Genomic DNA, 25,048 nt, shown 5'->3' on the forward strand with positions numbered 1-25,048 from the left:
TGCAGGTGTAGTGCGTTGAGGGGAAACAGCTTGGCTGACTTCAGTAGGCATGGCTGGCCACAAACAGAGACTCCTGAGCTGCTGCTCCCTTCTCTCCAGAGGACATGTACTTCCCCAGAGCTGCCTGGCTGTTATTCTGGGGAGAAACACGAAGCAAATCTGGGTTAAGTTTATTCATTATATGTGTGAAACATTCAGTGCCATTGTCATGATTTTATATAACTAACCTGGAACTCTTGTATGACTAAAAAAATTGGTGTGAGTATGAACTGCTGCTTTTATACAGTGTGACCAAATAAACCAGAATACTGTATACTGTAGCAGGAGAGACCCACATTTTCTCATGAACTGTATTTAAGTAAAGTTTTCAGCTACTATTTGGAGGAAACTACTGAACATTTTACTTCACTAAATTTATTTGATGGCTGCAGTTACTAGTTACTTTGCATATTAAGATTATACATAAAATTCAATAAAATTATACAAGGAATATTCATTATGTAAGGACACTGAAATGAAATAATAAAGGCATTAAAAGTACTTTTGACATAGGATCCTTTAGTAAGATGAGCTGAAAGATCAGGCAAGTTTGCAGCAGGCACCTTAAGGCCCTTATCATTTCAGTTTATAGCATGCTTTAGTTGTGCATATAACCAAATAAATCAGACATTAATCAAATGACTTCAAGGTAAGTGCCACATAGTAAACCTGAGGTTCTCTGCCCTGATGGCAGTTGCCCACTTTGCAGGGCTGGTAATCCAGCTGGTTTTCCTGTAGCAGCTGGTCTCTTGTTACTGTCTTTAAGAGCATTTGGCTATGATATTGAAATGACGGGTTAAGCACAAAAATTAGCACTATAGCTATTGGGTCCATCCCCTGTGATTCCATGGCTGACTGTTTTCCCTCCAAATATGACCAATCTTACAAATAATTCCTGAGAAAAATTTACATGGGAGCTAAATCAAATGTTTGGATATGGTGAGACTAGGCAGTCAGATAGAATGGCTCTTTAATTCACTGTAGGGGTATGTAACAACCGTTGGTGCATAGTAGCTAATATTAAGTCTTTTGTATACATATATCTGTCATCTACAGTTACTAGTTACTTTGTAGATTCATATTTGACATTCAAAATATACAGCTCTGGAAAAAATTAAGAGACCACTGCAAAATGATCAGTTTCTCTGATTTTACTATTTATAGGTATGTGTTTGAGTAAAATTAACATTTTTGTTTTATTCTATAAACTACTGACAACATTACTCCCAAATTCCAAATAAAAATATTGTCCTTTAGAGCATTTATTTTCAGAAAATGACGAATGGTCAAAATAACAAAAAAGATGCAGTGTTTTCAGACCTCAAATAATGCAAAGAAAATAAGTTCATAATCATTTTTAAACAGCACAATATTAATGTTTTAACTAAGGAAGAATTCAGAAATCAATATTTGGTGGAATAACCCTGATTTTCAATCACAGCTCTCATGCGTCTTGGCATGCTCTCCACCAGTCTTTCACATTGCTGTTGGGTGACTTTATGCCACTCCTGGCTCAAAAATTCAAGCAGCTCAGCTCAAAGATGCATCTGCCCGATTCCAGCTTTGCTGAAGCACCCCCAGATCATCACCGATCCTCCACCAAATTTCACAGTGGGTGCGAGACACTGTGGCTTGAAGGCCTCTCCAGGTCTCTGTCTAACCATTAGATGACCAGGTGTTGGGCAAAGCTGAAAATTGGACTCATCAGAGAAGATGACCTTACTCCAGTCCTCTATGGTCCAATCCTTATGGTCTTTTGCAAACCTTAGCCTGGCTCTTCTTTGCTTCTCATTGATGAAGGGCTTTATATATAGGTCACCAGCTGTAACCTATATATATATATATATATATATATATATATATATATATATACACACACAAACACAAACACACATATGTATATATATATACATACACACGTGTGTATATATATATATATATATATATATATATATATATATATATATATATATAGCTCATTAATCTCTTCACTTCCACACCTATCCTCGTCCAGCCCAATCCCTCACATCAATTCATTGTGGAAGTTGTTTCTGACACTTGTGTGGGGGTTGTTCTCTCCGAGTGCTCTGATCCCAATCAAAAGTTCCATCCATGTGCCTCCTTGTCCCGTTGGCTCTCACCAGCTGAATGTAATTATGATGTCAGGAATATGGAGTTACTGGCTATCAAGTTGGCTCTTGAAGAGCGGCGACATTGGCTAAAGGTGCTGAGCTACCTTTTGTTTTGTGGACAGATCATAAAAACCTGGCCTAAATTCAATCTGCTAAAGGTCTGAACTCCCTTAAAGTAGGTTGAGCTTTGTTTTTCAGTAGATCTAACTGCATCCTTGCTTATCAACGAGGTTTGCAAAACATTAAACCTTATACTCTCTCCCGCCAGCAGGTGCCTGAAGAGTCAGAGTCCCAGTCAAACCCTGACATCTTTCTTCCTCCACCTGTGTGGCACCAGCTGTGACCTGGGAAATCGAGTCTTTCATAAAAGGAGGCTCAGCAGACACATCACGATCCAGGTAACGGCCCACCTAACCTAATGTGTGTCCCTGATTCAGCTCGTTCCCAGGTTCTCCAGTGAGTGCATACCTCCGGTTTTGCCTGTCATCCGGGTATTAACTGCACTTTGACTCTACTTAAAAGACACTTCTGGTGGCCCACCATGGAAGCAGACACTCATGCTTATGTCTCTGCCTGCACAGATTGTGCTCAGGGAAAGGCTTCACATAGCCCACCTGCTGGTTTCCTATGTCCCCTCCTGTTCCAAATCGTCCCTGATCTCATACTGCCCTGGATTTTGTCACTTTGCTACTAGCCTCTTAAGGTAGCACAGTCATTGTCACCATTGTTGACCGTTTTTCTAAAGCTTCCACTTTGTTGCTCTTCCCAAGCTCCCCCTCAGCCCACGAAACTGCTGACTACTTGTTAACAATGTCTTCCACCTCCATGGCATTCCACTAGACATCGTCTCTGACCATGGACCACAGATCATCTCTCAGGTCTGGAGGGTGTCAGGTTCTTGAGGCTACTGTCAGTTTTTCTTCTGGTTTCCACCCACAGACCAACAGCCAGACAAAGAGATCAAATCAAGACCTGGAGGCAGCACTTCAGTGCGTTACTATCACCAACCCCTTTCCCTGTAGCACCCATCTGGACTGGATTGAATGTGCCCATAACTCCCTGACCAGCAATTCCTTCAGTCCAGTTAAATTTCCACTGCTACTGAAAGCTCTGGAAGGAAACATGGTCTCCTCTCTTAACTCAACTCCCCATAACCTCATCACTGTAAACCTGCTTTTAATTGTTGGATATCTCTTGTCTTAGTGCTGTTATCAAGTCCAAACTAAATTTAACGTAAGTGAAATAACTGCCCAAGGGCACTGCCAAAATGGCTGCTAAGTGGCGAGACTTGCTCACACAAGTCACTGAGCAAGGAGTGAAGCTGAGCCTGTTACACTTGGCTGTCAGGTATGCAGGCACAGTGTAAAGAACCCAGAAGTAGCAGTGAAAGGATTCAATTTAAGGTCTGTGCTATTCAAGGTTAAAAAAGTTACAAATAATTAGATCAAAATTTAGGTAAAAAATTGCAAGATCAAGAATCAGCCATGATCTTTAAAATAAACCCTTGGCTATGAGCCTGTGTAAACTTTGCTTGTGTGGTCTGAAAACCTCCAAATGCAATTAAAGAGTGAAACAAGAAGCAAAATAGGCAATTGCCTAGAGAGTGACCAATTTCTAAATTCATTTTACTCCCTTTCTTTACTAGATACTTTTAAATTCACTGATTTTTTTTCCTTTCTGGTATACATTGTGGTTTATTTGAGGGTGTTGATGATGTGAAGAGGATGAAGGAGACTCAGCTGACACTGTCTTGATTACATATAAAGGATTATTATAAAGAAGAACAGCATCAAGTCAAGCGTCTGCAGATCTGCTTGTGAGAGGGTGTGAAGCCAATGAACCACTCTGAAATTCAGCCTTGGTCACCGACTCTTAAATAGGACAGTTGTTTTCCTAAAAACTGTCAGGCACATATGGTTTTAGTTACAAAGCATTACCTGCCTTTGGGGACTGCAAGACCCCTTCTGAAGACCTTTGACCTATGGCCTCTGAGCCATATCTCTATTTTCACACATGGTTTATATTCTACATATATGACCATACACCTCATTTCCCCCCTTTGAGGCTTACAGAGCCTCAAAAAGAAAAGAATTATGTTTACAAATGTACCAAGAAAGACAGTTCTTCCTATACTGCTTGTCGCAGCTTAACCTTAGCCAAACAACAAATTTATGGAGTGTGAGAGCAACAACCTGTCAGGCAGCTGTCCTTTTTTCACAAATATCATCAATCAATCAAGACAGGAAATTCTTCTCACGGCCCTTGCTGTCTTAAGCGACCACATTTAGTACTCCAAGCCAATTAAGAAGAATATGGGAAAAAAAAAAAAATATATATAGAGAGAGATATCTCCTAGGCAAATACATATGGAAACCTCAGAAAATAAAATGAAATAATGTCCAAATTCAGGCTGGTTGTCCCATCTGACCCTCCAATGGACCTTTCCCTGCCTAGCACCAATCTCCCTAACCCCCGAGAAAAAGAAAATAAATGAGGTCCCAGTGTATTTCCCTACTGACAAAGAACAACATTCCTAAGGCAAGGAAAACAAAAAGATTCCCAAGTAACGCACATCATCATTTTGGACTCAGCATATAAATGTCCTACTTTAGATATTAGCAATATCACAGATTACATTTCACACTGTAAAATGTATACATATACATAAGAGAAGACATAAGAAGGTATCACACTGCAGCTCCTCAGCAGTGTCGACTCTCGTTGTAGTGTTGATGGTCTTTTGAGTCCAGATATTTTTGTCCCACAGTGTCCTTGTTCAGGGCCCTTCGTCCATTTTTCACCCTCCTTGTTCTGAATGTTTGGGAACATCAGGGTCCCCGAACAGTCAGCCACCCTCACAGTCGTTTTTCCCCAATAACATTCTGGGAGAAAAGAAAGAAAACACCAACCAGTATCTTGCAAAAAGAAAAACATCAGATGCAGATTATCACATTATCTCAAGTTAATATTCACGTTTCCATTTCCCCCCTTCGATTATACCTCTCCATAGTAAGACACTACAAATTAACTAAATAATACCAAAAATAAATGCAGAAAGAATAATGAAATCATATTCAAAAAGGATATTTCTCAATCAATTTGCATTCCACCACCAGTTCCTCATCTTTGTCGTCTGGGTAACTCTTATGTAGTAGTGGCATCTGTACCTGATCTCCAGGCATCACCACTCCAACCCATCTTAATATCATCGCTTTCGCAAAGGTCAGTAGCAGCGTACAAAAGCAAAACATCACACACAGTGATATAAGAACTGCTATCAAAATTTGAATCAATGCCGCACCTAAGACTCCAAATCTGTCTCGTAACCAAACATTAGCAGACCATCCAGCTCCTTGTGATGCGCCAAACGCATCCCTAATGTTCTTCAATGCATCTACAACACTAGTGATATTATCAGAGCTGTCAGGAATCAAAGTATAACAGGTATCACCAGTTAAATTCAAAGCCACACATAGGCCACCTTGTTTGGCCAAAATATAATCAAGAGCCATATCATGTTTCAGCAATGTCAGTCTGTGACTCCTTTGGGTGTTTGACAAGTATTCAAACCCCTTTATAGCCTCATTTGCAAAACCCTGCAAGGTGTAGGTTATATTATCAATATGATCGGCCAAAAATGTTACACCATACCATGGAAATAGTCCTATACCCCATTTCCCTCCAAAACTAATCCTCCAATGATAGGACTCCAGATTATGAAATTGTGCCATTTCCCTTTTCTTCCTACTGCCAGGAACAGCAGTAGATTTGACCTCATCAGGTGCTTGTCCCTTCTGGACCGCCAAAACTTCATATGGAAGCTTCAATCTTGCCATGTAACAGCATCCGGTCCATCCATATGGCAGAAATAAGTAAGCTTTATCACCACAAATCCACCAAACATCTCTAAAATTCCCTATAGTCACATTCGCAGGCAAAGTTTGGTTCTTCACCTTTACCTCAGTTTTACTCTGTTTGCGGTGCGGTGTATGAAAGGTCACTGTATATAACCCATCAACAGTCTTGTGTTCACGCCCATTAAATTGCATCATATATTTATCACAGTCTGCTATTCCCATAAACATACCCGGGCCATTATGTCTTTCATTCAAACAAAAACAGTCTTCAGCCTTTACAGGTGTCACGTCCTGTCCATCAGGAACTGCTGTTGTCACATCCTCGTGTTTGTCGAGTAAATCTAAATATGGCAAGTTTTTCAACCAAGAGCAATCAAATCTGGGTCTAAACAGATGTACTGATAAAGCCATAACCTTATCTTCTCTTGACTTCTGCTGATACAACAGCCATGATAGTGCATAAGATTGACACTTAGGAAGCAGCGGTTCTGGTACTGTTTCCATTATTGCAGGCCATGTGCCTGGCCATTCTCACCACACATGGGCAATTCATGTCCTTAATCGATCTTACAGAATGAGTCAATTGTTGAAACCACAAATTTCTACCTGCCCATGGGTCTGAAATTTGTAGCACCAAGGAGTCAAATCCATATGCCTTCCACGTAGTTTCTCTCTTTTGTAATGCTCGAGAGGATTCAATCATGTCGTCTGGTGTCCAGTCAAGGTCATCGAGGTCATTGGTCATATCTGACAGAGTCCTCTGAATTGTTTCAGATGAGTTTACATTAGTGTTGTCCACTATTGATTCCCGAATTCCAGCTCTCTTACTACTACTGTTCAAGCTAACCTCTGTTTGCAACATTGGCTTTTGAGTCCCATTAACAAATTCCTTAGGTGGCAAAGGTACCATAACAGGCGTCTTTGTCCTGTTTTCGAGTTCAGTCTATGTTTTATTTGTGACAGCCCCTGTCACAACCTTACTAGTTGAATTTCCCAAAGTAACGGACATTTGAGTCGTCCCCACCATTGTTGTACTATTTATCCCCTTCTGAGTCGTAACTAAAGCATCGACCGGAGTTGTCTTCTTGACACTCTTAGTCACTTCTGGAGCTACAGTAGTATACATCACCTGGTCCCTATATATCCCCTTTGTAGTTGCTGTAGTAAGTTGCTCCTGAACTTTTCTAACAACTTGAACAGGACTAAAACTTCTTATCACAAGTGTCAATTTGCGAGTTACATATCCCTCTATCCAATAGTTTCGAAATGATACAAATTTTAAGTGTGGTTCATAATAGGTGCATGTATATTCCCCTTGATCTTCCCAAGTAACATTTCTCAAAACAAGCGAGCAATCACCCTCTATCTTCATCCTCTACATGTCATTGTACAATACATATTTCCTTCGATCAGGAGGCACAATGTCGACATATTCACACTACGTCTTCACCGCGATTATTTTTCCACTTAGGAGGATTATTGCCACCAACGTTCCATTTACCACACTGACATGGAAGATGAGCCGCACTGCCTAAATTTACCCTAATCACAGAGTTCGAAGCAGTTGGTGTCGGTGAAGTCGTCCAAACTGCAACTGTTGTTAAGTGCGATACATTTGTAAGCTGCAGAACTGGAAGAATAGGTTTCTGTTCCTTTTTCCCAGTTTCCGGCCGGAGAGTTGACATTATAGTTGTTAATTCTCCCACTTCTTTAACAACTTGAAGGTGTGTGATCTTACTTGCATTTGTTACTACTGAAGTCACTATCTTAGTTCTAAACCCTGTCTCTGACCCCTCACTCTGAACTTGTGGATCATAATAAGAACACCTATAGTCACCTTGATCCTCTTGCTGAAGCCCTCGTACATAAAGGCTACAGTCACCTTCAATCTTTATTCTCCTCTGATCATTAATTAACACATACTTCCCTAGAGGTGATGCTCCCAACAGATCAAGAACTTTGCCATGAATATTTCTGCTATGTGAGGGCGACACCTCTTCACTTGGCGCTTTGACACAATGCGATAAATGATACCACGTTGGAGATCCTTTAACCTGGACCGCAGTTCCGGTACTGCGAACTACTTCAAATGGTACTTCACGCCGTTCGTTAAACCACTTCCTTCTAAACACCTTCACGAACACCTTGTCTCCAGGTTGCACTGTGTTCCTCTTTTGCTCATCAAGCCTCTCTTGCACTTCTTCCTTTCTTTGCCTGTCAGAGACATACGCGGATATTCTTTTATGCAGAGTAGCCATATATGTTACATATGCTCGCATTTCATCTTCCAAAAGGGCCAGACTCGGACCCTTTCCGCTTGTTCGCAAACAAGGCGTCGGCATCCGCCTGCCCATGACCAACTCATGGGGTGTCATACGCAAATCACGCAGCTCACTCGAGCGACACACCATTAGCGCCAGCGGAAGTGCCGCTACCCAATTTAGACCCGTGTGCTGGCAAATTTTAACAATTCGGTTTTTCAAAATGCCATTCATTTTTTCGCAAATTCCTTGGCTTTGCGGGTGATAAACTGCTCCTAGACGCTGTTTAATTCCCAATTTTTGTAAAATTAATCTCACTGTTTTATCCACAAACTCTTTCCCATTGTCTGAAGATATCCGATCTGGAAGTCCCCATCTACTTATGACCTCTCTGCACAAAAACTTGGCAACCGACTGAGCATCTTTCCGTTTGGTTGGACAAGCCTCAGGCCACCGTGAGAATCTGTCCACAACGACTAGCATATATCTCTTACCTCCCACTGGTTTTATCATGTCAACAAAGTCCACAACTAATTCACGCATGGGACCTCTCGGAGTTGGAATGTGACCAGGAGGAACCGTCACACCCCTTCGAACATTGTTCTTCAGGCAGATGACACACTTGCCTATGACATAATCAATCTGCTCAAGTAGGTATGGAGCCCAAAACCCATACTCTTTTGTAATTTTTCTCCTAACTTCCCCCCTTGCAACATGAGCTAATCCATGTGGTTCCTGAATCAACAGACCTAGCAGATCTGGAGTTGCAACCATCAGCCCCTCATGATTTCGCCACAGTCCAGTGGAATCTTGGATAGCACCTTGGTCCAGCCACAACTGTTTATCCATTGCAGAAGCTGCTTCTTGCATTAAGATCACATCTCTAAGTGTGATTCTATCTTCCAAGTCCACTTCATGAGTAACCAGAAGAACTTTGCCCAATTTGTCTGCTCCTATGACTGCCTTTGCAGCTTCATCAGCTGCTTTATTACCCTGGGTGACTCTTGACAAATCCGCTCTATGTGCTGGGCACTTAGCTATTACAATTTCTCTAGGCTTCATCATAGCATGCAAAAGTTTCATTATCTGAGCATGATGTTGTATTGGGGAACCGTCTTTTTAAAGCCCCGGTTCTTCCATACCGATCCGAACAAATGACACACATTATGTGCATATGCAGAATCTGTATATATCGTCACCCGTTTACCTTCTGCCAACAGACACGCTTCAGTCAGCCCCACAAGTTCAGCAAGCTGCGCAGACGCAGGCTGTGGTATTACTTCGGTTTTTTCAACAACAAATCCGGTTCCCTGAGCTCTTACGACTGCATAGCCAGCACTCAATTTATCTCCTACACGATAACAAGATCCGTCAGTCCAAAACTCCAAGTCTGGCTCACGCAATGGGAGAGCTTGCAAATCTGACCTGAGTCTTGAGTATTTCTCTGCTTCTTGAACACAATCATGTGGTTCACCATCCTCTGGAGTTGGCAAATTCTCAGCTGGATTTTTTGTGGCACACCTCGCTAGGGTAACATCTTCCTGCTCTAAGAGCCTATGATAATCCCTGAGTCTAGGCATAGTCAATGTGCATTTGCCATAGTTCAAAAGATTCCTGAGACTATGATGAGTAAGAATTGTCACCGGATAACCCATAGTAACAGATGATGCTTTGTCATACATTAAAGAAACTCCCACCATTGCTCTGTAACACAATGGCAACCCCAACTCTACTTCTGAATAGGCAGTGGAATAATATGAAATGGGTTGAGGACTCGTCCCCATACCTGTCGGCTGACAAAGAACTGCACATGCATATTTACCCCCAGTGGAAGTAGACACATAGAAGAAAAAGTTCTTAGAGTAGTCTGGAAGCGCCAGCGCTGGAGCCTCCTGTAACCTTTGCTTAATAGTCTCAAATGCCAAAAGGCCATCCTGTGTCCAGGAAAGATTACAATGAAGTTGGGCATTTCCGGTGTCTTTAATCATAGCCCTCAAAGGCCCTGTTAGGCTAGCATAATCCTCTACCCATGCTGAAGAATAACCAGCAATACCAAGAAATCATCATTTCTCTAACTGTTCTGGTCTTTGGAGCCTTTCGAATGGCTTCCAAATGACTTTCAGAAATACCTCTGTGTCCTTGCGTTATTGTTTGACCCAAATAAACTACCTTCTCCTGATAATACTGCAACTTTTTCAGAGAAGCCTTATGCCCTTTTTCCGCCAGTATCTGTAACATTTTAATTGAATCCTTGTGACATGTTTCCTTATCCGGTGAACAGATGATTATATCATCCACATACTGAACAACAGTGCTTGTCAGTATCTGATCTATTCCTTCCAGATCATCTGTCAATACTTTATTAAAAATGTGAGGACTATGTTTAAACCCTTGTGGCAATCTCTTGTACTCATAGAACTGTCCCTTGTATGTAAATCCAAATAAACCTTGACTTTCTATACCAAGTGGAACACTAAAAAATGCCCCACACAGATCTAACACTGTGAAATATATAGCCTCTGGCGGAATTTGGGCCAACAAAGTATGAGGATCTGGCACGTCTGCTGGAAAATCAGCCACCACTTCATTCACTGCTCTTAAATCATGTACCAAACGATAAGAATCATCTGGTTTCTTCACAGGCAATAGAGGCGTATTGCTCTGAGGATTTCGGGTTGTCTTCAAAACACCTGCTTTCAAGAGTCCTTCAATTTGTGGTTCAATCCCTCGGGCTGCCTCTTCTCTTAATGGATACTGGTTCTTCCAAGGTGGTTTGGTCCCTGGTCTGAGCTCTACTCTCACCGGTTGGGCTGACTTTACAAGTCCTATGTCAGTACTATGTTGAGACCACAAATACTCTGGAACTTGTCGCAGCATCTCCTCTCTCATAGAGTCTGATACCATCTTGACACTGAAAATTGACTCGTGTCATCTGCACTGTCTGTGGTTGTCCCTGTCCTTGAGCAGAGATCATAATCTTAATAAACCGCTGATCTTCACTCTTCCAGAGGGCAAAGTTCCCTATTACCAGAGTAAAAACCGCTTCCTCTGCTTCTGCCATCATTTCTCCTATGTGTTTCTGTTTATATTCTTCAGAAATCATCAAAGTCACATGTGGCACACTCTTCTCAATGTCATGCTCTTTATCCAAATATTCATTGCTGTCTATCTTCATAGCTGCTCCTTGTGGTCCCAAAATTATGCAGCACGAACTGAGCTGGACTTGCTTTGGTTGACAATTCAGCCACTCCTCTGGATTTGATTTGGCAACATCCTTGTAATACTTGAGTGCACAATGAAATGGGTATTCCGGAAGCTTTGCATCAGGCATGTTTGCTACAATAAACTTCTCCCAAAGTTTAACGGGTTCCAGAAGACTCTGGCTAAGATGTCCAATCCAGAACACCGACGAAGCTTCAGTCTCCGTAATCATCGATAATTGGCGACAAACATCTGTTGACACTTCCACCAGACAGCCGTCCGGTGTGCACCTTATTGTACAGTTCAATCTGCACAAAGCATCTCTTCCCAAAAGTGCAATGGGTGTGTGTTCTGACACCAATATTGGTATTATAGTCTTTTGGTCTTTATAACAGAGCTCAATAGGTTCCGTGAGAGGAATCAGCTGTTTCACTCCCTCAAATCCGATTGTCCGAATCAATTGACCAGACATGGGGAGATGTATAGCGTCTTCAGGTCGAACACAGGTGAAAGCAGCTCCGCAATCCGCCATCACTTCCAATGGTCGGTCATTTACTTTCACCACTATTATTGGATCTTGCTCCGGCCCTGACACTACCAGCTGACACCCCCCTCTCGGGTCCTCTGGGCACCCCTAAAATCCAGGCTCCAGGACCCTATACGGGTTCACCGGTCCCCGGAATGGCCTTGATTGGCCCCTAAATCCTCCTCTGAAGTTTCCTCTAAAATTTCCTCTGGAATTCCCTCTAAAACATTCACGAGCGAAATGTCCAAACTGTCCACAATTATAACATACTTCTGAAGGCTGTTGAAAATTAAAGTTTCCTCCTCTTCCTCTTCCTAAGTTTCCTCGACCTCCTCCTCTCCATATCTGTGGTTGACCAAGTACAGGTTGTGGGCAGGAAGCAATGGGAGCAACAGATGATGGCTGGGCCGGTCGAAACTGGATCTGGTCCGGTGGCAGTTGTGGTGATGTTTGATTTGGTGGAGGTTGACTCTGTATAACCAAAGCCTGCTTCTTTTCTTTCTTCTTATTGTCCACCAACTGTATTTGAGTAAGTTTTCTGAGAGTCTCCTGGTCCTGTTCTTTCTGGTCATGCTCCTTCTTCCAATATAGCTCCACTTGATGTGCTATATGGTCCGTATAGACACCCTTTGCCATACTTCCAAGACCAACCACCTCTGCCAGCTTGCTCCTCACTGGTAGGGGCAACCCCTTCTGTATTTTCAGGATGTACATTTGTTGGAAATGTATCTCTCAGAGCTCTCCAAACACGACCTCTATTTGCAGCAAACAACTCTGGATCGTTCACAGAAGTTCCCACATATCGATTTAATCCCGCTTTCTGCAAAATCTCTTCCATAGCTGGGACTCCAAGGAGGTTAGCCAAAAGAATCTCTTAATATCTCCTATGGCTGACTGTGTTCCCACCATTATCTCTTCCAACTTTGAAATCCAAGGATGCGCTCCATCTTGAAGAGTAGGTAACTTCTCAAGTATGTCTGACATATCTGTATTCTTCCAGGGCTTATACTCCAGATTCTGTCCTCGAATAACCACTGGACACATCTTATCTGGTGACTTTCCCCTTCTTGGGCGTAATGAGTATTTCATAGTGTCTGACTTTTTAGAGTCTTTCTTCCGTATTTCTTTCTTAGCTATCTGCAATTCCTGTAAGTGATTCTCCAGTGCTTCCCGACTTTCTAGACTGGTAGAATTATTTATGTCAATAAGACATTGATCAATACATTCCTCCACCTCTCTTAAAGTCTGCCATCTGTCTTCTCCATATCTGGTACTGGATGCCCTTGGGAGAAACCCTCTTAAAAACGATGAACCCTTGCTCTCCGAGTCTCCATCGCTGTTTCCGTTCTCGCTTTCATTGGAGCTGTCATCTCCTTGATCCTTTTTCCTCCACGTTCTGACTCCTTTTCTCTCCGCTTTAGCCAACATCCGTCTAACTGCTGGGTCATATCCACCCATATTTTCATCTGAATCACTCTGATCATCCTCTCCACTTTTAATTTTCATGATCCTTAGTCCCCCCTTAGTTTCTAAACGTGCCGTTTTCTTTTTACTTTTGGTGTTTGGATACATCTTTATGGTTGTTTCCGCTCTTCCTGTTTCTATTATTCGCTCATTGTCATCTGTAATGTGATAGTTACCCTCCTGACTAATCACTGGAAGTTGGGGATAAATCTCCTCAAACTTCACCTCCTTCTCATAAGGTGGGGGTTTCTTTATTGGGGCCGTATGTGAGAATGGTGTATTAGTGTCTGCCACTAATTTTTCTATTTCTTTTGCATTCTTCTCTATTTCTTCTGTGCCTTTCTCCCTCTTATCTTTTGCCGCTTCCAATAATCTCTGTCCCTCCTTTTCAAACAACTGGAGAATGCCAAGCTCTGTTTGTCTTTTTTCTTTGCGTTTCTGTCCCTTTTTACCTTTCTTCTGATCCGCCTTATATGTAGATATAAGCACCTGCATTGTTTTAATTACATCTGGGTTGAGTGTCCCTTCCACTGGCCAAGGTTGGTCAATTTCAGGTCAACGCTTATGCCACTTTTCTGACATTTTTTCTACACCTTTAATTAGGGGATTACTCTTCTGCACAACATCAACCGGAGTGATTGTTTTCAAAGTATTAGCGTCCTTCTTCGGCATTGTAATAATTACCTTATACTCCCTTATTATAAATCAAATCAACCCCTTTTTTTCCTCAAAAGTTTATTTAGATTATTCCTCTCTTCAATTTCCCATTTAAAGTAATTACAAACCACTGTATTGCCACAATCAGTTACAAAAAGTGAAGTAAATTTGCCAACTTCAGAGCATCAAGAGTTCTTATTTTAATTTATTTCGTTCTAATAATATCTTAAATCTCCCAGTTATTCTACTTTAGATAGACTCACATGTCCTTAAAGACTATCCATTTACTCTAAGCCCCTGCTCATCAGTTTTTCCCTTTTTTTTTCTTTTTCTCAGATTCTGACCAAGAGGGACGGGAGGGTGCAGCACTCTCACTCTCTCTCTCACACACACAGAGAGGCAAAAAGTAAAAACAGAGAAAAACTACACGCCCATCAACCACTCAATCGGTCCCTCATCAAAACCAAATGCGTGCTCCAATATTGGTATCTTTTCCCTTCCTATCTTGTTTCTTGCTCATTCCTGCGCACACAAAACATCCTCGTTGTTCTCCCTACTTTTTCTACAATAAAAATGTTCTTCTCGGGGCTCATATTTTAGCAGATTCAATACGTCTTCTCAATGGAAGCTAATAGATATTATCAAATGTCCCTCAAGGGCTCATATATGTATTTTAACAATTTTAGTCCCCTTAAAGACTCATAGATCATTACTTACAAACGTCCTTTCAAAAAGGCTCATGATTTTTTTTTTTTCAAAACGTCCCCCTAAAAGAGGCTCATATATATTTAACATTAAAAGCAAGCATATCTGTCCTTATGAATCAATAGACCACTTATTTTCAACCACAACCTATGTGTGGCTTTCACACATGAACCTTCCACATCCAGTCACACCCAGCTGAAGCACCGCTGACACACCACGGAGCAGACACACACACCGACAGACCACTCGTTGAACAAACAAAGACACAGAGCAGAATACACCAAACAGAAGCTCACAACAAACTCAATCATCATCCCAAATTTCTCAACTTTAACTCATTCATACTTTTCCCTACTAAATGCGCATTTTTGCCGCTCACTTTTCTCTTTTTTCCTAAATTTATGCTACCTTAATGAGATGCAGACATTTCAATGAGCGGCTGCTTCAGACATCGTTCGTCAACGAATGTTCGAGTGGGAGCTTACAATTGAATTTTCTCCATCTGCACCTCCTGTTCTTAGAACTGACCTGAAACATCTCCTAGTAACATCCCAGGTGTTATGGCCCGTCTAACATCGCCTTCCTAAGGGCTTCATCCAAATCTGCGGCTTGACCTCTTTATTCTTCTTTTTTCCTTTACATTTCCTTTTTTCCTTTACATTTCCTTTTTCCTTTACATTTCCTTTTTCCTTTGTTTCTTTTACTTTATTTAATTTCCCCTAATTCCTCCGGGCCCGGAGTTACGATTCTAATTTCCAGTCAAATTCCACTATTCTTTAAAAGCCAACTTTCACGCAGCGGCTAAGACGCATGTCTTACCGTTAAGGAAGATAAGGGCCCTGTCTTCATTAATCTCTTATGGCGTTTATTTAGCACACTTTACCGCTACTAATTAGGCTATTCTACCATTTCCTACTTTAACTTCTTATTTTCTTTACATCTTTCCTTCTTTAACTTCTTATTTTCTTTACATCTTTACTACACTACTCCCCCCTGTTGCGTCGCCCTAGCAACACAACAAACCAAATTTAGAACGGAGCACCGAACCAAACATCAACACATCATGACACGCACACACAAACGATTCTTTGCGGTGTGTCCAACCAGCAAATACAACAGCCACAACGAACAAACCAGCGCCCCAAAAATGTGAGGAATGCTCACCTGAACTGCCGGCGTGGAGCGGGAGTCGGCGCGCTGATGCTGGTGAAGATGCGGCAGGGCACAACACGACCAAGTTCGTGACGCCAAAATTCTTGTGGTTTATTTGAGGGTGTTGATGATGTGAAGAGGAAGAAGGAGACTCCGCTGACACTGTCTTGATTACATATAAAGGTTTATTATAAAGAAGAATAGCGTCAAGTCAAGCGTCTGCAGATCTGCTTGTGAGAGGGTGTGAAGCCAATGAACCACTCTGAAATTCAGCCTTGGTCACCGACTCTTAAATAGGACAGTTGTTTTCCTAAAAACTGTCAGGCACATATGGTTTTAGTTACAAAGCATTACCTGCCTTTGGGGACTGCAAGACCCCTTCTGAAGACCTTTGACCTATGGCCTCTGAGCCATATCTCTATTTTCACACATGGTTTATATTCTACATATATGACCATACACCTCAACATCCTCCTGGGACTCTGCCTGACCACTGTCTTTCCATATCTCTCCTCCTCCTCCCTCCTTACCAGGGCTCTCTTGATGTACTCCTCCTGGCAGGCCTTGCCATTCTCCTTCTTGCCTCCCCAGGCCTTCAATGCTGAGGCCTGCAGGGCCCGGCTGTAGGAAAAGGTGAGGGGCCAGGGGTGGTGCAGGGGACACTGTTTGATTGGGTTCAGGTTGATGGTGGCCTCCTCTTCACTCTGGCCACCGGAAAGAAAGGTCACACCTGGGAGAAAAGAGTGGACAGAAGGACAGTCAGGTGGAAATAAGGTATACTTGTGATAACCATGTGTACATACAGTGATCAGCCACAACATTAAATCCAGTTACATATATATATATATATATACCAACCATTTAGCCAAAATATTAAAACTGGTAACTGGTAATTTTGTGGCTGATCTGTGTATATCTATATCTCCATCTCACCTGGCACAGCTGGGGGTACAGTGCGACGCAGGGCGGTGACAGTTGCTATGGCAATCTATTGAGGGCTGTACTTTTGGGGTCAGGAGTGTCCAGCAGTCACCATGTTGGGTTTGAGCAGTGTGCCCTCCAGATAGACATGGTGGTCAGACAGCGCCTTGTAGACAGCTGCCAAAACCTGAGACAGAGAGGAACACCTATTTCCATTCCCTTAATTTCAGTGAAACATTCCTACTTCATAAACACAGTCACAGATTCCACTCTGCTGAAGGATGACTGCTTTGGGTTTGTAAAATCACTATGTGTAAGAACTAAAAATTTCTCTTTGGTGCCCCTGAACAGAAGTATCAAAAAAGACACAGTGACAGACAGCCATGTACTTCTCTACCGGTTCTTCATCTCCATGAAATATGGCTGAGATTAATGGATTGAAAGCGAAATATAAGGTTTATTTACATAAAACTGTTGTGCAATGTTACTGTATCTAGGGTATTGTATCTACATTTACCCAAGCAGATAGCGTGGCTTAAAAGAGTAGATGGATGGCAGTGCTGGTCATTTGGTCCAGACTGAAATGCCTCAACAAATGTTGAATGGATTACCACAAAAATTCCAGACATTCACAATCCCCAGGGGATGAATCCTAGGGACTTTGGTGATCCCATTAGCCTCAGCTGTACTTTGTGGTTAGCGCTACAGCTAAACATCATCATATTGTAATTTTGAGCATGTTAGCATGCTGATGTTAGCATTTAGCTCCAGCACTGCTGTGAGAACATCAGGGAGTGACTAGCATGGCTGTAGACTCTTAATCTTGTAATTCTTTATTCTTTGTTTGGTTAAGTGAAGGTCTGTAAGTTGAGCGGCAGCATGGCATGAGTGCTGTGTCTATAGTACTAGAAGAAGCTTGTACAGTGGCATCAAGATTTCAGTTGAAGTCCAAAATGTGCAGGAAAACAGGCTGCTGGAAACTTCCATTGTACAGTCAAAAAATAGCATATAGTTTATCGCCGATCCTGACAGTAGTTGAGCAGGTAACCTAGGCCAAAAGATGTTTTTCAAGTATGACTAAATCTAAACTTTCACACCACAGAATTAGTCTGATATTACACTGATACTGAACAGGTGCATAGAGAGAGGACGATGAACACCCTTGTAACTCAGTGTTTGATGTGTGTCTAAAATTAAGCAAGTGTAGGCAGTTTTATCAAGGCTCAATGCTGCTTTTCTGCCCTCTACTGAACTAATCTTTTTATTCCAAATAAAAACATTCAGTGCTTTCTGGCAAATGTTTTTCTTTTCATATGGAAAAGCCTCTTAAATAGCTTTATGAATGGTTGTATACTAAATTGAATTTGGTCTGTTCTTAGGTTGAAGCTATCTGTTTAAATGCTGTTTTTATGCCTTTGAAGACATCCACATTGATGAAGTAGCAGACATGGCTGGCAGTGTGTTCGCGGGCATTGAACAAGATGGTTCAACATTCCTGCACAGATTCTTTTAATATGTTAAATTCAGGGTGGTGACAACACTTTCCTGCATTAGGAAGAGTCATGTTTGCTTCCTATCCGTCATATTAGAGCTTGACCACAAATACAGGCTGTTGTTATGTTTGTTGTTATGTTATATCTTTTTCAGCTGTCAGTTGTCAGTCCTCCTCCTCTGCTGGATCTGTCCCCACAATCACTTACATTCTCAGTCACATACTGGCAACACTGCAGGTCATGGTCACCGTCTGGGAGAATTTCAGGCTCCACAATGGGTACGATGCCATGCTGAGAGCGTGTCAGCAGGGGAGAAAGTTAAGTGGTGGATGGGAGAGAACACAGCAACCAGCATCATGACATCAGACAATAGCACTTCCTCTCTTGGTGTTGTGACTTGTGTACCAACTGTTACAAAGTTAGTTAGAAGAGAACCAGATGGGCCAAAAATGTGCTGAGTTGTTACATCACTGCATTGAGAAAGCAGGTTCTTTGAATGAGCTGTGGAGCTTGGAATGTAAATGTGCGTCGTGTGTGAGTATGTGTGTTTGTTTAACCATCTGGCAGATGCTGGCGTAGCGGGCCAGCACATTGGCGTTCTCCATGGTGGCCAGCTGGGATGGGGTGGTGGGACTGATCTTTAACACAAAGTGCCACTTGGCAAAGTCAGCACCGTCCTTCTCGTACTGAGCACAGCGCTCATAGAACCCATCAAGACCTGAAACAGACCAAGACAGCAAGTCTAATTGATTGATGAAGCTGTGGACTGCCCAAAAACATTCATGAGGCAGGAAGCAAGAACAGGAGGCTGAGAGTGATTTCCACTCAGGAAGGACTGCCACAGAGATCGTTCATACTTATAGAAACAGACATCTGCAGGCAGTCTGAAGTGGTTTAGTTCAATCCCTACATATTAGCAGTTTCTTTCAAGAATAGAGAAATACATTTCCAATGCTGAGTGTTTTCTGCTACTGTGGCTGTATGTGCTGTAAATAGGAGGAGAGGTTTGATATCTAATTTCTTTGTTAAGAGTTAAATTATAAATATTTATACCATAGCCACTGAGAATTCTTAATTTTGATTGGCTGGTAAGTGTGGATTACTTTTAATAACTGGACAGTATAACCAGACACCTATGATGTAAGTGATTGCGGTTCTAAATCAATACACCAGACTAAACTGTAGGTAAAGACACACACAGTGAGGCTTTGCTAAAGAGCTTGGTGCTAGGGTTATTTGTGTAACCACCACCACCCGCAACAGAAAGATAAATAGCTCTGCATTGAGAATCATGCAGTTCAGTTTTCAGTTTTAAATCTGTTTGATATTTGTAATTGTCAAAGGAGGCGAAAAAATAGTTTTGAAGTTATGTTAGCCATGTCTGAGGGACAGCAGCAGGGAAAGGAGAGAGGGGACATCACCAATACCATGCAGGAGGATAAAGAGATGAGGGATGCCAGGTAGGTGGCTGGGCGGGGAGTAACAGTGCAGGGCGGGGTGGGAGGAGCAGAGTGGTTTGCTATTGAGTCTAATGCTCACGTTAGCTTGATTTCCACAACTTGGATATTGCAGTTTTAAGACACTGTTAAACATTTTGGAGAAAACATTTCTGTCTGAGAATAAGATGAGAAAATTGATATTAAAATATTTCCAACACATAACTGCCCCCCAAAACCAAAAAAAGGTGTTTTCACATTTCTGTTTGTGTGCGGCTTACACAAACAAGATACAATGCATTAATCACTGAGATTTAGAGGCTTTGGTTGGTGTATTTTTAAGGTTAGAACAGAACCAGGCTAGCTGTTTCTCCCTGTTTCCAGTCTTTATGCTAAGTTAGGCTAATCATGTCCCGACTCCAGCTCTTTACTCAGTTTTGGGGTATACTGCTTTGAAATTGTGGCTGCCAGTTCCACTCTCTCTCTCTGCTCAGTATGGTCAGTCCTGTATCAGAAGACGGGGAGGTGATGATGCAGAATCTGTGCCAATGGTGAAGCAACATTTCAATCCTCTCTGAGTTGTTTAATCTTTAAAAGAGAATGAAATCTAGTGATGTAGATGGAAAAACAGCTTGCTAGTGGAAACTCTACATGATTCTGAAAATAGCTGCCCTACCCAGCTGTCCTGGGAAATGTAATTAAACTTGTGGTGCTACTCCCCAAAACTGCCTGTGCTTAATACACACACATATTAGTTTTCAAAAATATTATGGGTGGTTGTGTGCTTGACTATAGCTGTATTTTTGTAATTATACATAAAATTAGGTCCATAAGTATTCGGACAGTGACCCAATTTTCATAATTTTGCCTCTGTACACCACCACAATAGATTTAACACCATCCTATCAGTTTTGCAGAATTTGGCTGAATCTTTGAAGACAATATTGCCCTATACACTTCAGAATTCATCCTGCTACTTCTATAAGCAGTCACATCATCAATTAACACAAGTGTTCAAGCCATAACACTGCCTCCACCATGTTTGACAGATGATGTGGTATGCTTTGGATCATGAGCCATTCCTTTCTTTCTCTACACTCTTTTCTTCCCATCAGTCTAGTACAAGCTAATCTTGGTTGCATCTGTCCATAGACTCTTGTTCCAGGACTGTGCAGGCTTTTGTAGATGTTTTCTGGCATAGTCTAATCTGGCCTTTCTGTTATTATGTGTTACCACTGGTTTGCACCTTGTGGTAAACCCTCTGTATTTACATTCATGAAGCCGTCTCTTGATTGTAGACTTTGACAATGATGCGCCTAAATCCTCAAGAGTGTTCTTGACTAGGCCAGATGTTGTGAAGGGGTTTTTCTTCACCAAGGAAAGAATTCTGCCTTTTCGTGTTGCTGAGTTTGCCAATACATTCCTTCTTCTTAAGAATGTACCAAATTGTTGATTATGCCACTCCTAAAGTTTCTGCTATCTGTCTGATAGGCTTGTTTTGTTTTTTTAAGCCTAATGATTGCCTCCATTTGCATCAACACCTCTTTGGACCGCATATTGAGAGTCACCATGAACAGTTACCAAATGTAAATTCAATCCTTGGAATCAACTCCAGACCTTTTATATATAATGAGGGAATAGGCCACACCTGACCATGAAACTGACTGTCATTGAATTGTCCAATTACTTTTGAGCCTCTGAAAATGAGGGCCCTGCATAAAAATTACTGTAATTCCTAAAGGGTTAATGCAATATTTTTGTTAAACCCCTTGAATTAAAGCTGAAAGTCTACATTTCAATCACATCTTGATGGTTTCGTTGGTGTGGTGTACAGAGGCAAAATTACGAAAATTGTGTCATTTTCCAAATACTTATGCACCTAACTGTATATATATATATATGTACGATGGCTCTTCTGTGTGTGTCACATATGAACTTCTGCTCAGGTTTATATAAAATGTGCTCATTTTGCCTGCTTTTCTGTGTCCAGTCTGAATCTGCAGCATACCTCCACAATACATGACAGTAAACCCAATCAGAAATCAATACCCTTTGCTATATTTGAAGAGGGCACAAATGTTCCAGAACAACAGATCTATCTTGTGATACCAACGTTTTTTCCTGCCTTCATTGTAGTAGAGTGCACCTCTGTACCTTGAGTGGTGGTCTCTCCGTTGGTGCTGGCGAGGGGATCCACACCCATGTCCACCTTGTTGCCAACCACCACACCCTTCTTTTTGACCAGCTGGGGGAAGGGCTTGCCGACGTCTGTCTTTTAGTAGAGCGTCTCATGGAAGAAGATGACGCAACGCAACAAATGCAGGGGTCGACCCGGTTATCGGCAGTGAAGAAGAGCTGGCGGTAAAGCCGCCTGTTCTCCTCTGTGTTCTCTGCATTGATGCTCTAGAAGCGCTTGGTCATGCTGCCTGGAGATGCCACGAGATAGGGAGAAGATTTTAAATGGAAAAGCCAGTTTACAAACTGTAGTTTAAAAAGACATGGGCATTTATCTGCCATCGAGGGTCTACCTGTGCTGTCCACCTCTGCTGCTTCAGTTTGACCCTTCTTTTTAAATGTCTCTTTGTAGAATTCTTCTGACCCTTTGGAGCCAAATCATGCCTTTCTTTGACCCCTTGCCACAGGTTATTTTTATTCGCTGTGAGCAGTTCAACTAAAGAGTGATGTTCTATTCTCAAAACGCATCTTTTTAGTACTTTTTTAGAGTCTTCAAGAAGTAAACCAGTTCCAGTAGTTCACACGAAAAAGCCATGGTTTGGGGAAACATTACTATATTTTGTGTCGCAGAATTTTTTTTTTTTCTTCTTTCCTCTCCTGTTAATCATCTGGCAAACTCTCAGATTTATCATGCAACTCTATGGGGGGCCTGAGGCCAGTCTGGGAATAATGATAATAATAATAATAAAATAATAAATAATAATAATATGTAAAAATTGTCAAAAATCTCCACCGAGACATAAATTAGTAATTAAAGTACTGTAAGAGAGAAGTGGGGACTTTCTGAATGGACTAATATTGGAAACTGTCTGAAAACTGGAAACTGATATTTTTGTGGATCCATCATCTAGTGGTCATTCAAGGAAGTGCAGGTTAAGACACTCAGACTGGCTTTGTCACTCAGCCGTAATGACTGGATCTTTGTTAGAATTAAACTGTAAAAGGGGTCTACAATTCTCATCCACATAAACACATCAAAGAGGTGATTGCAATGTGTCTTTTGAAGCTCACTGTAAGAAGTTGTGTTTTGTAGCTGGAGAGGATATATCAATAACACCTTACACAGATGTCCCAAACATCAAGCAGACACAAAATGTTATGGTCACATGGCACAATTGTTGTGAAACCTTGCCTCTATATCTTTATACTTTCATTTTAATGTCAGTTAAGTCAGTCACTTCTCCTTAAAGTTCTGTAATTTTTTCTTTAGTGTTTTTGTTATTTTGTCCTCAACAATAAAGAATGTTTATTGTACATTTTAGCGCATGAATATAACTGGAATTGACACCAGGTCAGGTAGGTAAAGGGAGATACTAACTTTGAGTCCAAAGCCAATATAGATATTTGAGAGTTAAAAAAAAGATTCAATAATTATGTGTCAGCCAATATTCATTTCATATTAACATAACCTATCAAAGTAAGTTTGATGAGGATACCTTATATCTGTTACGTGAAAAATTGTAACCAATATATGTACTGAGCGGGACATTTTACAGTGTCAGAATTAACTTGCCAGTGTTCTCTGGTGGACAATGTAATTCTAAATGACCTCAAACATTGAGCATTTCTGTGTTACAGTTTCTTTTTATGCCAATACTGATTTCTACATTGACACCTACATATCTGTGATGAGTTAAAACCAGCCAATGACACTGGCCCTGCTGATGTGTATGTCAGTGGGTCTAAAAATGGAAGACAGAATACCTTGTATGTGCTTTTATATTTCTAGCAGATTACACTGAGCAGTTAAAGTTATATGATAAACAATCAATATCTTCAGTTCTAAACATCCTGACAATAAATAGATACTCTAACATTTCTAATGTAATAACTAAGCTACTGCATTGGACTGTGGATGATCAACATAGTTATCAGGGTGAGTGTGATCCTGTTACATGCCATTCATTAAGGCCTCTTCCTTCTCTGCCGGTCATAAGGTTAGTCTGTGTCTGCTTCAGTTGTACCTGTGGATTCATCGGCTGACAGAATGCCTTTCCCAGTGGCTATGATCCTCTGAGCAATATCACTGAGCTCCTTCTTTTGCTCCGCAGTTAGGAAGGGATACGCATGAGTCATGTTGACTGGGATGGAGACAAGAATAGAAATAAACATGAAACAAAGGTAGTTAGATGCAATCTAATATATATATATATATATATATATAATATTACATCAAAATTATGAGATACAATGTGTTTTTTAAGATTAAACGAGTGGTTCCAAACATTTTTAGTGACCTATTGACAACAACAACAACAACAAAAACACACTTACTTTCGATACTATAAGTAACTTTTACTTACGTGTGGTTTTACAGGCGCCACTTAAATGTCAAGTGGATGCAGATAATTGCGACCGTTTCTACCAGCGAAAAATGCGTCATGGTTCGCGAGGACTAAATGTCACATTCTTACAAAAAAAGTTTAATTCTAACAACTTTACTGTAGAGAACTCCTGTCCAATATTTTTTCTAAGTGACTTTTTACAAAAAGTGACTAATTTTGCCAACGACATTGTTCTGCTTGTACTTCAAATACAGTAAAAGCCGAATTAATACTATTAATTAATATAATGTACAAATCTCTCATGACGGTGCTTCCGCATCCTTGTCAAGCCATCTGAATGACTTTGAATTCTACTGGCAGTTTCCAATTACCAATGGGCCTCCAGAAAAACTTCGGAACGAATTCATTTTTATTGTGTCACACTATTCCGTACCATAACAACATCAATCAAAACAGCAATGTTACAAAGTGCTTGAAAAAATGCAATAATAAAGACGTGACAAGCTAGGTTAATAAACTATATCTGAAATGAATATGAGTAAAGCTGTCATCTTTCTCAGCTAATGTTTTAAATTCTTAGATAAGTATTGGCTGGAGAAAATACAACTCACCAAGTCGTTACTCTGTGCAGTGACAAAAGGGAGCATATACATGCAAGAAGCTGCTGTTGTAACTGGAGAGAGA

General features: G+C 41.2%; 1 pseudogene; it reads right to left on the reverse strand.

Moving 5' to 3' along the window:
- Nucleotides 1-40: 40 nt before the first annotated feature.
- On the reverse strand, nt 41-25,048 carry LOC120785753 (annotated as a pseudogene).

Source organism: Xiphias gladius, chromosome 3, assembly GCF_016859285.1.
Source record: "Xiphias gladius isolate SHS-SW01 ecotype Sanya breed wild chromosome 3, ASM1685928v1, whole genome shotgun sequence".
Classification (NCBI taxonomy): Eukaryota; Metazoa; Chordata; class Actinopteri; order Istiophoriformes; family Xiphiidae; genus Xiphias; species Xiphias gladius.